This window comes from Crocuta crocuta, unplaced genomic scaffold (genome assembly GCF_008692635.1).
Source record: "Crocuta crocuta isolate KB4526 unplaced genomic scaffold, BGI_CrCroc_1.0 scaffold6, whole genome shotgun sequence".
NCBI classification, from domain to species: Eukaryota; Metazoa; Chordata; class Mammalia; order Carnivora; family Hyaenidae; genus Crocuta; species Crocuta crocuta.
This window is the reverse complement of record NW_027531917.1, coordinates 5,058,064-5,072,385: the sequence shown is the minus strand read 5'-3', so window position 1 is coordinate 5,072,385 and position 14,322 is coordinate 5,058,064.

Sequence of the window (14,322 nt, the reverse complement as noted above, 5' to 3'; positions counted from 1 at the left end):
AAGTCTGGTTGGTGTTATATCTTTTAAAGATTTTTTTTTTAAGTAATCACACCCAATGTGGGGCTCAAACTCACCCTGAGATCAAGAGCCACACTCTATCGATTGAGCCACTCAGGCACTCCTGGCTGTTGTAATATCTAAAGAAAGCACTATAAAAACTATGCAAAGAAATATAGTCAATAATGTAGTAAATAAGTTAAAGTGGAATACTGAAGTATGTTCAGATTATCCAAAAGAAGGCACAGAAGAGGAAGCAGAGTAACCAAAATGTGGAGGCAACAAACAAAAAACAATAGAATGGTAGACCTAAGCTAAATCCAAACGTATCAATAATTCACTAAATGTAAATGGTGCACCTGGGGAGGTCTGTTGGTTGAGCATCCAACTCTTGATTTCAGCTCAGGTCATGATCCCAGGGTCATGGATTCGAGTACCATGTCAGGCTCTGCACTGAGCATGGAGCCTGTTTGAGATTGTCTCTCTCTCTCCCTCTGCCCGTCTCCATGACTCACTCTCTCTCTTCTCTAAAATAAAAAATATATATATTTCACATATATATGTAATGTATATATTACACCATATAAATGGTGTAAACATACCAACTAAAAGAAAGGAATTGAATGGATAAAAGCATTACTGAACTATATGCTTTCTATAAGTAATTCACTGCAAATATGGTGATATAAGTAAGTAAAAAGATAGGAAAAGATTTACTATACAAACACTACTCAAAAGAAAGCTGGAGTACCAATATTAATATCAGACCAAGTAGATTTCAGAGCAAGGAGAATCACCAGGAATAAAGATGGCCATTACTTAATAATAAAGGGTCAAGTGACCAAGAAGATGACAATTTTAAATGTGCACTCACCTAAAAACCTCTTCAGAATACATGAAGAAAAATTGACAACTGTAAGAAATATATCCATGACTATAGTTGAGTACTTTTGTACTTCTCTCTCAATAATGGATAGGCCCTACAGACAAAGAGCTTGCTTGGAATTCTCTCTTCCTCTTTCTCTGCCCCTATTGCACTTACACTCACTCTCTCTCAAAATAAATAAACTTTTAAAAATCAATAATCAAATTTGTAACAAAATACGAAGAGGAGATATAATTTCTTCTCTCATGTCCCTCTTGCAGTCCATCAGCAAATTCTGTTTTTTAAAAAAAGCCCAGGGGCGCCTGGGTTGCTCAGTCAGTTGGGCGTCTGTCTTGAGCTCAGGTCATGATCTCACGGTTCGTGGGTTCGAGCCCCACGTCGGGGTCTGTGCTGACAGCTAGCTCAGAGCCTGGAGTCTGTTTCAGATTCTGTATCTCCCTCTTTCTCTGACCTTCCCCTGCTCAAGCTGTCTCTCTCTCTCTCAGAAATAAATTTAAAAAAAAAAATTTAAAAAGTCCAGAATCTGACCTTAGACCTCCTCATTTAGTATTTCCCTGATCCAAGCTACCATAAACTCCTGTCTAGACCTCTAAACTCACTCCCTAGTTAGTCCCTCTCCTCCCTTCTATCCTCAACAGCAGTTGTTCTCCTTACACAGCAACCAGTGTCATTTTTGTTTTTAAAAAATAAAACATATCACTCTATCCTTAACCTTTCAATAGCTTCCATAACATAAAACCCCAAATATTACCAGAGTCTACAAAGGTTCCTATCTAACACGTTCTAGCTATACCTTTAGCCTCCTTCCAAATAACTGGTTGCCCTCACTTACTGCACGGCAGCTTACTATTGATCAGATAAGCCAAATTCTTCCTAATCTCAAGACCATTATATTCTTATCTCTAACTGGAATGTCTCCTTGGATCCTTGCATATCTCACTCCCTCATTTCACTCAAGTCACTTCCTCAGAGTTATCATCTCTATTATATTCAAACCAGCAAAAACATCCCTTTTCCCCATTTCATTCTGTCATATTTTTTCTTATTGCACTTTATCATGACTTGGTATTATTATTTATACTTATGTATATTCATTGTTGGCCTTACACACTAGAATATAAACCCCATGAGTGCGGAAAATTTGTTACACACTGCATTCCAAGTGCCTAGGACACTTCATTGTACATATTAGACCCATATTTGTTGAATTAATTAATATGTAAGCCAATACATCTAATTTTTGCCACAGATTTTGGGAGCATAATAAGGAAATAAAATTAGAATGTCAGTGAGTGTTAATGCTGTTAATTTAAACCAAATATTAAATTATTCTGTGATTAACTATTTTTTATATGTTCATTCCTATTCCTAACGACTAATACTCTTAAGCTTTTAACCATGAGGTACTAGGATAGCAGTATATGATCTTTTTCATTGTTCTAAAATTAAGTTTAGACTGAATGATGATTCTAGTACAGAGGATAAGTTTCTGATAGACCAGCCCTCCTATAGATAACTATAAATGCGGGGCAGCAACAAAAAAAATCCAACTACCTGAAGGTTCTTGAGAATGAACAGAAGCTGGCATATTCTGGAAGGGAGCTGAAACTTAGAAGGTGGCACTGCATTGGGGTGAGTTTTGGGGCTTTTTTTTTTTTTTAAGTAAGTTCCACACCCACAGTGGGGCTTGCTTTGACAACCCTGAGATCAAGAGCTTAATTTTTTACCAAATGAGCCATCCAGGTGCCTCCCCATTTTGAGGCCTTTTAGACTGAGAACAGGCCACAATCACAGCTAAAACTCTGAGCCACTAAACCTCTGATAGAAAATCTGCCATATTTTGCCCTGAAGGAGAGGACACAGACCATGGGACAGCCAAAGCCACTACAAAGTGAAGGAAGGAACATTTAGTAAAGGATAGATCCAGAGAATAGGAGTCTAAAATTCTAAGTATAAAGGTTCCCAAGTCTCTGGCTAAGTCCCAAACCACGAACAAACAGGGAAGACTGAAAGCAACTTGGACCTGAAGCTAAAATAATGAAATAAGATTTGATTTGCTGTCCACAATCAGCAAAGCCAAGTTTGAAGTTTCAGTTTAAACAGTTTAATGTCCCTATAAAATAAAAATGACAACACTCTTTTGAATTACAAGTAGAATCCATAGTCTCTACATCATCGCATTCAAAATCTAAGAGACAGTCCAAATTTACTTGACACAATGACCCATTTTCAAAGGAAAAGCTAATAGAGGTCAACAAAGATGACTCAAATGAAATGATCAAATGAGGACTTTAAGGCAGCTATAGTAATTTATCTCAGTGAGATAAAAGAAAAAATTCTTATAATAAATAGAAATTTACAATCAAAAAATAGAAAATATAAAAGAAAACTAAATGAAATCCTAGAATTGAAAACTATAATGTCTGACATTAAAAAACCACTGCATAGACTAACAGTAGAATGAAAATGACAGCAAATAATCAGCAAACTTGAAGATATAGATCAAAAGAAATTTCCCCATGTGGAGAAGAAAGAGAAATATGAAAAAAAAAACAAAAACAACAGAACCTCAGGATTCTGTGGGATTATATGAAAAGTTATGTGTATGTATGTGTGTAGTTGTGAGTCCCACAGGGAAAGGTAAGAGATATTGGGGCAAAGTAATTTTTTTTAAAGAAATAATGGCTGAAAATTTCCTAAACTGAATTAAAGACATAATTTACAGATTCAAAAAGCTCATCAAACCCCCAACAGAGTGAATACAAAAGAAAACGAATAAAACCCAGAGGTACATCATCATAGCAAATTGTTGAAAACCAAAGAAAATCTCAGAAATATCCAGGGTCAGGTGGAGGGAATCCACCTTACATACTGAGTGATATCAACTACTGTGGATTTCTATCAGAAATTAAACCAGAAGACAGTAGTACAATATCTTTCAAGTGTTGGGGAAAAAATAGTTAATCCATAATAATAAGATAGAAAACTAAGAAAAAATTTCACCAGCAGCTCTGAACTACCATTAGAAAATTCTTTAGGCTAAAAGAAAATGATACTAAAGAGAAACTAATTTTCAGAAAACAAAACCAATGAAGTGGTAAATATTTGGGTAAATATAAAAATTTTTTTTTGCTTTAATGTCCCTAAAGTGCATGTGAATGTCTAAAGCAAAAAGTATACCATATTGTGGGGGGTTATAATATATGTAGATATAATACAAATGGCATATGGCTGTTGCAGTATAACTCATAGGGTGAATCATAAAGGATCTAAACAGTTGTAAAACTGCATTATACATGAAGTGATAGAATATTAATTCTAGTAGTGAAAATTAAGGATGTATATTATAATCCCTGTAGTAACTATCTAAAATATGTAGGGAGGTATGTTAAATGTCAATAAATTAAAATGGAATTCATCAACTGATCCAAGTAAACATCATCCATGATCAGACAAATTAAAATCATGTACTACCAGCCACAAGAATATAACATTACTTTTGGCGTATTTTTGCCAAAAACTCGTGGCCTGAATTTAACCATAAGGAAACACCAGGCATACCAAATGAATAGATGTCCCCTTTGCCCCCAACCAACAAAACAAAACAAACGAAACAGTGGCCTTTAACATTCAAAAGTATCACAACCATGAAAGTCAAAAAAAGACCAAGGAACTCTTCCAGAATAAAGGAGACTATGGAGACATGACAACTAAATGCGGTATGTGATTCTGGATTGGATCACTTTGCTATGAAAGACATTGATGAGACAATTGGCAAAACACGAATGGTGTCTGAAGCTAAGATGATAGTATTAATTTCTTGATTTTGAGAGTTATATTTTGGTTAATTAGGACTTTAGGACAATGGCCATGTTAAGTAACATCAAGCTATTGAGCGGTGTTAGGACATTATTTTGACAACATACTTTCAAATGGTTGATAAAATAAAAGGTTCTCTGTACTATTCTTATAATTTTTCAGTAGGTATTAAATAATTTCCAAAATAAAAACTATAGATAAAAGTAATTTTATATGAAATAGCAATATAGAGGAAATGGCATTCTCCATGAGAAGAACCAGAACAATACAGTAGATGAGTAATTTATTTTTTAAAAAGGTCTGAAATTACATCACTCATATAAAAATTGACTACCTGAATATGTTGATAATTGCAACTAGTATGAGAATGTGAATATACTACTATGAATTACAGAATTCTTGAAATTTATAGATATAATAGAAAATACAATACTGCTGTCAGTTTTTTAGGGGGGAAAATACTTTAACCATTAATCATAAAGATGGACCACATGACTTGACAACTTTTGGAGTGAATCTAAGGTAACTAATAGCTATGAGAAAGACAATTTATATAAGAATGCCAAACATGTCAGACTAATTCTTACATATACTTGATTTGGGCCCTAAATTAGATATTTGGTTAGTAGTAAAACTTCTCCTGCCTGATTTACCGGTCTAACCTGCCTTGGTCACTAATTGGTAGCTGTAAACTCGAATTATATAGGTCATGTTAGAATCAGTGTAGCAGTTTCTCTACCTGCATATTTCTCATAACTTATCATTGTCATTTACTTTTAATTATGCAATTATTTTATTTTTTTATGAATTTTTCTTTTTATTTTTATTTTAGAGAGAGAGTGCAAAGGGAGAGAGGGGACAGAGGGAGAGAGAGAATGAATCTTAAGGAAGCTCCATGCTCAGCACAAAGCCCAACACAGGGCTTGATGTCATGACACTGGGATCATGACCTGAGCTGAAATCAAGAGTTGGATGCTCAACCAACTGAGCCACCCAGGTGCCCCAATTATGCAATTATTTTAAAGAATGTAGCAAAGAGTTCACTTAAGGTAGTTTCATATTAACATACCAAAGCCTTTGAATCTTCTTATGTTACACATAGTATTTGATGATTCACAATGTAGTAGCATTCATTTACTGCAATGTTTTCTCACTAAGTCAGACAGTATTTATTAATTATATATTCATTGTTGGACAAGTATTGTGTGTACTCCTATCAGGCTTTCATATTGCTTTTTATCTAATTATAAACTTAATTGATTATAAATTTACACATAAATTTATAAATTATAAATCTAGTTTTATCTAACAGATTTATAATGTATGTATATATCAATAGGTATATGAAACTTGTTGTAGTTGTGGAAGTTTATGATCTATACTTCTGGAGCTGTGATTTCTGAAATCGATCCTTGACCCCAAGTACAGCCTGCCCAAGTGATACAGTTAGGCACTTTCTTCTCCCTTTTCCCAAGTACATGTTTCTATTATCACATTGTCTTGTAATTTGTAACTTTTGCTTAGTTCTCTTTCCTTCTCTGAAACTGAGCTTCTTGATGGTAGATCACAGTGTTATATTCCAGTCACCAAACATAGGGCCTGGAGGTATTCAATAAGAGGTTACTGAATGGGCAGAAGACTGTAAAATAACTTTGTAAATGAGATATTTTCTTTTATTTTTTTAAATATATATGTCACCCACCAACTGTCCTAAGCAAATTTGAAGCAGCTAATCCTAGAGTAATGAATACTAGTGGTCAATAATCTTTAGGTTCTATTTATGTATTTCAGAATTTTCCATTTTCATGAGTTTTGTTTTTCTGAAATGTAGACTGATTAATAGACTTTTCATTAAATATGTTCATTTTTTTTTTAAGTTCTCTGATTACTGTCCTGACCAACTAAGGAGTTTTGCCAAAAAGAGCTACTTGTTAAATATTCATTTTTCTAAGCTAGATTATGTTTTATTTAAGTTATACAGACCAAATATACCTACAGAATGTACTTAAGTGGTAGGAAGAACTGGAATGAAAATGGCAGAATTTAAAGTGAGTGACTAAGTTAATTTCCGTTTTTTTCAGGCATGTGGTTGATACTTTTAGAGAGACAAATTCTATACTGTGGTGTGGCCAGCTACTTCATTTGATAATATACAGGATAGGTCATTTGATTTTTTTGTTTTTATTTCTAGGAGAGAGAGAGAGAGACAGCGTGAGCAGGGGAGGGTCAGAGAGAGAGGGAGATACAGACTCTGAAATAGGCTCCAGGCTCTGAGCTGGCAGTCAGCACAGAGCCCGATGCGGGGCTCGAACCCACGAACTGCGAGATCATGACCTAAGTGAAAGTCGGACGCTTAACCCACTAAGCCACCCAGGCGCCCCAAGGATAGGTCATTTGAAGTGGAGTTCCTGATAACCAGATGGAAATGAAATTATCATTTTTTTCTTAGTTATTTAAATTAAAACCAACTGTGAGTTTCAAAAATAACATTAATTCATCTAAGTGTCTTTCAGACTTGGTAATTCAAAGTATGTGAATACATTTACCTGTAGGAGAGGTAAACCAAATGATTTATAATGGAAACTGACTGCCTAGAAGTGCTTATTTGAGAAGCTGAAAGAAAAATAAATAGAAGATAGAATACAGGCATGGGTAAATTTTAAGGATGGTTATTAATATGAAATTATGACAATTATTTTACTTACATATTTGAGTCAAAATATTTCTACTATAACTTTTTGAATTCAGTTTTATCTCTTGTCTGAGGTTACTCCTTTTTCTCTTTGCCAGTGAAAAGTTGACTAGAAGAGGTGAGGAAGGAATTCAGATGCAAGGATAGACTGATTGAAATATTTGATGTAGGATGCTTTTGTTAATTATTTGCAAAACAAGTTAAGTTGTAGTTTGATGAGTTTATACAAATCTTTTAAAATACAAGTGGAGTTATTGAGAAATGTACTTGCTACATTTAAGATTTTATTTAAAAAATTTTTTAATGTCTTATTTATTTCTGAGAAAGAGAGAGAGACAGTGTGAGCAGAGGAGGGTCAGAGAGAGAGGGAGACACAATCTGAAACAGGCTCCAGGCTCAATGCGGGAGCTCGACGCTAGCTGTCAGCACAGAGTTGACGCGGGGCTTGAACCCATGAACCGTGAGATCATAACCTAAGCCGAAGTCTGATGCTTAACCGACTGAGCCACCCAGGCGCCCCAGAACAGTATTTTTAAATGCATTTTTTTAAAAGTTTGGCAATGATATTATTTCATAATGGATCATGTAAGATTTTCATAGATAAGTACACCAACTTTATATTCAGCGCTATATTCAGTACTTCATCACTCCAGATTATAAGCAAAGCGGATGCACTTCTATTCCATTCTATACAAAGAAAACTCATGTAAATGAAATAATGCTAATCTCAGTTTTGGTTAGGTAAAGTCCTGATGTGAAAACTGGTTCATCTTATATGACAGCATATTATCACTTCCAGCTGCTTTCTCTCTCTGATAAAAACATTTGCTCACACTAACAGCTGCCTCTATTTCTTATTTTCAAACCATTTGCAACAGATCAAACTGGGAACATGTCCATAGTAAGAGAACTCTAGGACATGTATGTTCCAATAAAAAAACAAAAGCCTATTCATGAGCCAATTATCATTTTACTCTAAAACTTTGTTTCACAAAGCCCTAATAAAACTTGGAATCAACACTAATATAGTACAGTCCAGAAATTTATAAATAATTATTCTTTACAGAATAAGCCTATTTAAAATTGTGTATCAGATATGCACAATATAGTACATAGCTTATGTACTCAGATGAAATATTTAGGGAGAACAATATAGGAAATGGATTTTTCATACACTAGTAAATTCTTATTCTGAGCCATTATGTATGTCATGCTTTTGACACTGCATTAATAAAAGTTAATATTCTACATATAACTTTATATTTTAGATAGCATTTAACTCAAAAGACACATCAAACTGAGTTGATGTAACTATTTTGAAATACATCTCATAATCTATGGTNCATATAACTTTATATTTTAGATAGCATTTAACTCAAAAGACACATCAAACTGAGTTGATGTGAGTAACTATTTTGAAATACATCTCATAATCTATGGCTGTCAAAGATATTCTTCTATTTTATACTTTTTAGAATATAATGGTTTAGTATTACCAAATTTTGTACTGCTTGAGAAATAAATATTGAATTGTTTATGTTATGTTTTTATAAAGAATTCATTTCTCCTTGAAATTGTTACCATATCAAGAGAAGAAAAGAGTAAATGTAATTTGGGTCAGACTAACACATCTTAATTTAAACATTGAAAGATATGTATTTGAAAGATCTCAATCTCTACATGTTCTAGAAATAAAAAACAAACACTACAATAAAACTTCATGCATCCCATAGAAGTCTGAATAACCAATTACTTAAAAATTTCACCATCTGCTCTCATTGAAGCAGCAAGGCTGAGGCATTTTCCCATGTTACAAACCATGATAATCAGAATATAACAGAATGAAAAATGCTAACATTCTCCCCATCCTCCCTTTCTTATTTACTGTTGTGGTTCTTAATGAAAATTTGAGTTATGCAAACAAAGGAAGGGGGAGGATATTCCCCCACCCCATCTCCTAATTGAGCGCTTATATCCAGTAATAGCTTTTTGCTGCCCTGGGCAGCATGACATTGCCTCATTTGGCCATGCACAGCTATTATTCTAGGAGGCAGCTAGCGAAGTGCCCCAATCCATCTGCTTGCTTTTCATGGGCTGGTGCTTTCCTTGATGTTGACAGCTGTCTTAATATTCCTGGGCCACCTGCCACATAGTAAATACTACGCTCTAAGATATATACAGAAGCTTATCCCTCTGGTGGACTTTTCAGAACAAAAAGCTTAGCATTTCTAAACTACACTTGCATCCTTGTTTAAATGCTTCAGGGATCAGCACTTTTTGTCTATTCTCATACTTTTGAGGAGTTTAGTGCTTATTCTTTGGGAATCACCATGTGAAGAACTTGAGGTTTTCTCATGTATCGAATAAGCTACTGAAGTGCATTCTTTTTATGGGCGTCATGGTGGTCACAGGAGGTGGAGAACAAGAGAGCATGCTGAGAGTTCGTCTATGAACTGGACTGGAACCTTATAGACTATAATGGAGGTCCATCCTATATGTATGTTCACAGAAAGATTTCCCCTAATATATCCTCTTTGCTCATCTGTTTCCCCTGTCACCTTGTCCATTGAAGGAAAGTATCTTACTCATCTTAGTATCCCTAAGAATAAGCATGTATCTGACATATAGTTGACACCTAGGGACTGAAGTTCTGAGGTATCTGAAGATTTTTACAACTTGAGGGGTCGTTTTTAAAGAAAACTGATTCAAAATTAAGAATGAAAATTAGATATAGAAATAAATGAAAAAATAAATCATGCAAATTACCAATTTTAAAAAGTTGACTAATAATACAAACATCACAAAGTCTAGAAAACCAATATAATTTTCCATGAACTGCTTGGCATACCTCTATAATACTTTTTTTTTCTTTTATTTTTGATAGTATACTCTTTGATGGACTTTCATATGATAATGACGTTCCTTTTTTTTTGTTTTTTAAGTAATCTCTACCACAACGTGGGGCTCAAACTCATGACCCCAAACTCAAGAGTCACATGCTCTACCAACTAAGCCAGGTCAAGAGTCACATGCTCCACTAACAATGGTTTTCTAATGTCATTTACTATACATCTGGTTAAGTGCCTTATTGATTGGAGGGCTATGTAAACATGCAACACTCTCATACATACACTCACTGTAGTGCCCTGACAGGTTTGTTCCCTACAAAGAATTCTGATAAATTCTGTGTTACATGATTTTCATTTAAAAAGTTTCATGCAGGCACCTGGGTGGCTCAGTCGGTTGAGCATCTGAGTCTTGATTTTGGCTCAGGTCATGATCCTAGGTTTGTGGATCAAGCCCTGCATTGGGCTTTGTGCTGAGTGTGGAGCCTGCTTAAGGTTCTTTCTCTATGTGTCTCTCTCTCTCTCTCTCTCTCTCTCTGTCTTTCCCTCCCTCTGCCCTTATCCCTTGCTCACATTCTCCCCCTCAAAAAAAATGTTTGATACATTAGTTATAAAAATGATATACACTGCAGTAGTGAACATATTACTGCTACGACAAAAATCACATCATTTGAAAGCGATTCTTCTTCTTGTATTTTGTCTTCTGATGCCTGGAATAATTTTCCACAGTTTCCTTTTGCTACTGTACATTTCAAATCTTGTTTTGCCTCTACTACCCACACATTTTCAGCATCAGGGGTCTTAGGTTAATGTCTTTTTAAAAATTTTTTAACATTTATTTATTTTTGAGAGACAGAGTGTGAGCGAGGGAGGGTCAGATAGAGAGGGAGACACAGAATCTGAAGCAGGCTCCAGGCTCTGAGCTGTCAGCACAGAGACCAGCATGGAGCTTGAACTCACAAACCATGAGATCATGCGCTGAGCTGAAGTCGGCCGCTTAACCGACTAAGCCACCCAGGCGCCCCGATATGTTTATGTCTTGATAGGACTTCTGTGCCTTCATCTTGGCTATAATGCTTGGTGAACTGCACAATGGACAAACTGGAATTTAAGCTGTAACTTAATTAAATTTTGGACACACTGACAACCAGATAAATATATACCACTAAATCCAAACTAAATGTATATCCAACTCAAATTCCTAGAAGATGACAAAATGTCCCCAGTAAATCCAACGTCAACTGATTTTAGGAGAAGTGTGGTACCGGGGGTAGGGGCGTGGAAATCCCAAGTAGAAAGATTTTGTGTCTTAATCAATTGCAGTTAAAACATTTACTTGGATAAATTTCACAAAAAAACACATGACCATGTCATCCTATTCCTGAGTGCACACTGGAAGAGACTGTGCCAGTGCCTCCTTGACGCTTCCCAGTGAATCTGCTCCTACAGTAGGCCTTCACTAAATGGAACACTGAGTGAGTGAATGAACTGTGCTAAAATTTCATCTCTAACATCCTCCAACTCTAAAATCCAACGTTTGTACAGACTTCCTAATATAATCTTATAACTTACTATTCATAAATTTGTTATCAGGATATAGGATACCTAAGAACTGATAAGTATTAGAAAAGTAAGTCAAAATTTAGGGGTCATTGTTTTATGGCTTTAAACTAATCTTTCATAGATAAAGTTTGCCTTAATGGAGCCAGGTACCATTTGTATTTACATTTCATTCAAAGTGCTGCTTTTCTACCACAGAATGGAGATTAGAATATCATTGGATATTGTTTCCTTCGTGAAGGAGTTGCTTTCGAGAAAAAAATGTATCATAGATCTACATGGCCCAAGTGTCCACTTTAGGGGCCTCTAATAACATCTATACTATCTTATACATTTACAAACTGTTCATTAATACAAGGGATTCTACTTGGATGAACATTAGCATTATTTCCAATACTTATACTATTATCACCCACACTGTAGAAAATTTTTATGAAGAACTTTACAATTACAATTCTGATGCCTTCCCGCTTACCGAGATTAGTGGCTACTGCAGAAATATGACTATCACTGCATTTCCTTGACAACTATTTTTCAGAGAAATTGTTATTCTTAGAAAGCTATTATTAATTAAAACCATAATTCAGTACTAAATCTTGCTGGATCCCACCCACTTTTATCCCCAGAAAGACTTCCCAAACAATCTACTCTCAGGGTAGGCAGTAGGTAGTATAGGGCCTGCTTTTCACAGTACAAGTTGGGGACACATCTGGTGATCACTTAACATTCCTTTAGGTAGATAAATCATTCTCTGGGCCTTCTAAGCTGGAGGGAATGATTTGCTTCATATTCTCTTTGTTCTTATGTTATCTCGGTTTTCTGGTAAGTTGGCATTTCATGGAGATTCTCCCCTAAAATAATAAGGCTAGAATTGGGAACTTGGCCTATGTATTATCCCAGCTTTTTCCTATTTTCTCAGACTCACAGAGAAGGAGGAAATATTTCCAATGAAAAAGCATTGGTCAATCTTGAATCCAGCTGAAGGAAAGTGGGCTGATTTAACTTTGGTGGGTTAAATCAAAGCTAGAACAAATTAGAGTGAGTGCCTTGGGTTCTGCTGCACTTAGGAAGGGCTAGAGTCCTTCCAGGAGGCAGCTGTGGGAAGGCAGGGACACTCAACAGCCACCAGCTGATGCAGAAATGACTGGGTCTTATAGATGTCCAACTTACTGAAAACAACCTTCTCTTCTCCAGCACACCTAAACCACAGGAGGGATGACCCCCAAGGTACCTTCTTTCCCCTCTCCCAAGCCAAAACTGCCTTGGACGTTTCAGTTACTTGTATATAATTTTTACACAAGTAAATGTCTAATTCTCTGTAAATATCTCTCTAAATATTTCTATACTGTCTCAGGAGCAATTTAGTCTAAAAACAAGCAAACAAAATATAAATACCTGCAGTGAATGGGTCTCAGTGTTTTCTGTGCTACTCACTAGGATATAAAAACACTAAGAAAATCTATCTACTGTGTTAGTGTAAGTCAGACAAAACAACAAATACTACATGATACCCCACTTATATGATGAATCTAAAATAGCCAAATTCGTGTAAGTACAGGGAATGGCGGTCCCTGAGTCTGCAAGGAGGAGGAACAGAGCTCTTAAAGAGTACAAAGATTCAGTTATGATAAATGAGTATTTCCTAGAGTTCTACTCTACAGCATTGAGCCTATAGTTAACAATACTATATTGTACACTTAAAAATTTACTAAGAAGTTTTTGTTTTGCGTTGTATGTGTGTTAAGTGTTATCAAATAGTAAGAAAGCAGGTTTACGGCATAGATTGTTATGATGGTTTCACGAGTGTATGTTTATCTCCAAACTCATCAAGATGTATACATTATGTAGGGCTTTCTATACGTAAAACGTTAAAAAAAAAAACGCTAAGAAATTTTATACTACTATATTTAGACTGTTTTTGTTTTTAAGCAATCTTAAAAGACTGGTTTCCAGATTTCGGTGAAGTCTGTGTAACGACTACAGAATATGTTTCAACAACACTTAGAAATTTAAATCACTTTTTTATCAGTCGTGTTTGCAAGATGCCTCTCAGAGTAGTATGTAACATGGAGTGTGAGAAATTTAAAGCACATTTTAGGAAAAATTACTCCACACATAAGGTAGCTGAACAAGAAAAGCGTTGACAGACCTACACAGACACCTATGCCCCACTTTCACTTCTGGGACGCTGTGGGGTAATCTCTTCTGCAGCCCTGTAGAAAGTATTTTTGGAGTAGCTGTTTGTTATCTAAAAGCCCAAGGCCCCCCCGATACCGCACTTTACAAGGTATGTTCACAAACTTGAGTTCATCAACTTTTAAAACTCTGAGTACAGTTTTCGTTCACTGCCTGGGGGACAGAAAATAAATCAGTAATACAGAGTAAAAACCGAGCGCAAAGCGAAATGGGCTACAGCCTGAACTCTTTTGGGCGCGAAACCCGGAGCCCAGCGTCCCCGGCTGCGCGTTCACCCCACCCAGGGTGCCCTGCTCCCGCTCCCGCTCCGCACTGGGACCCGGCGT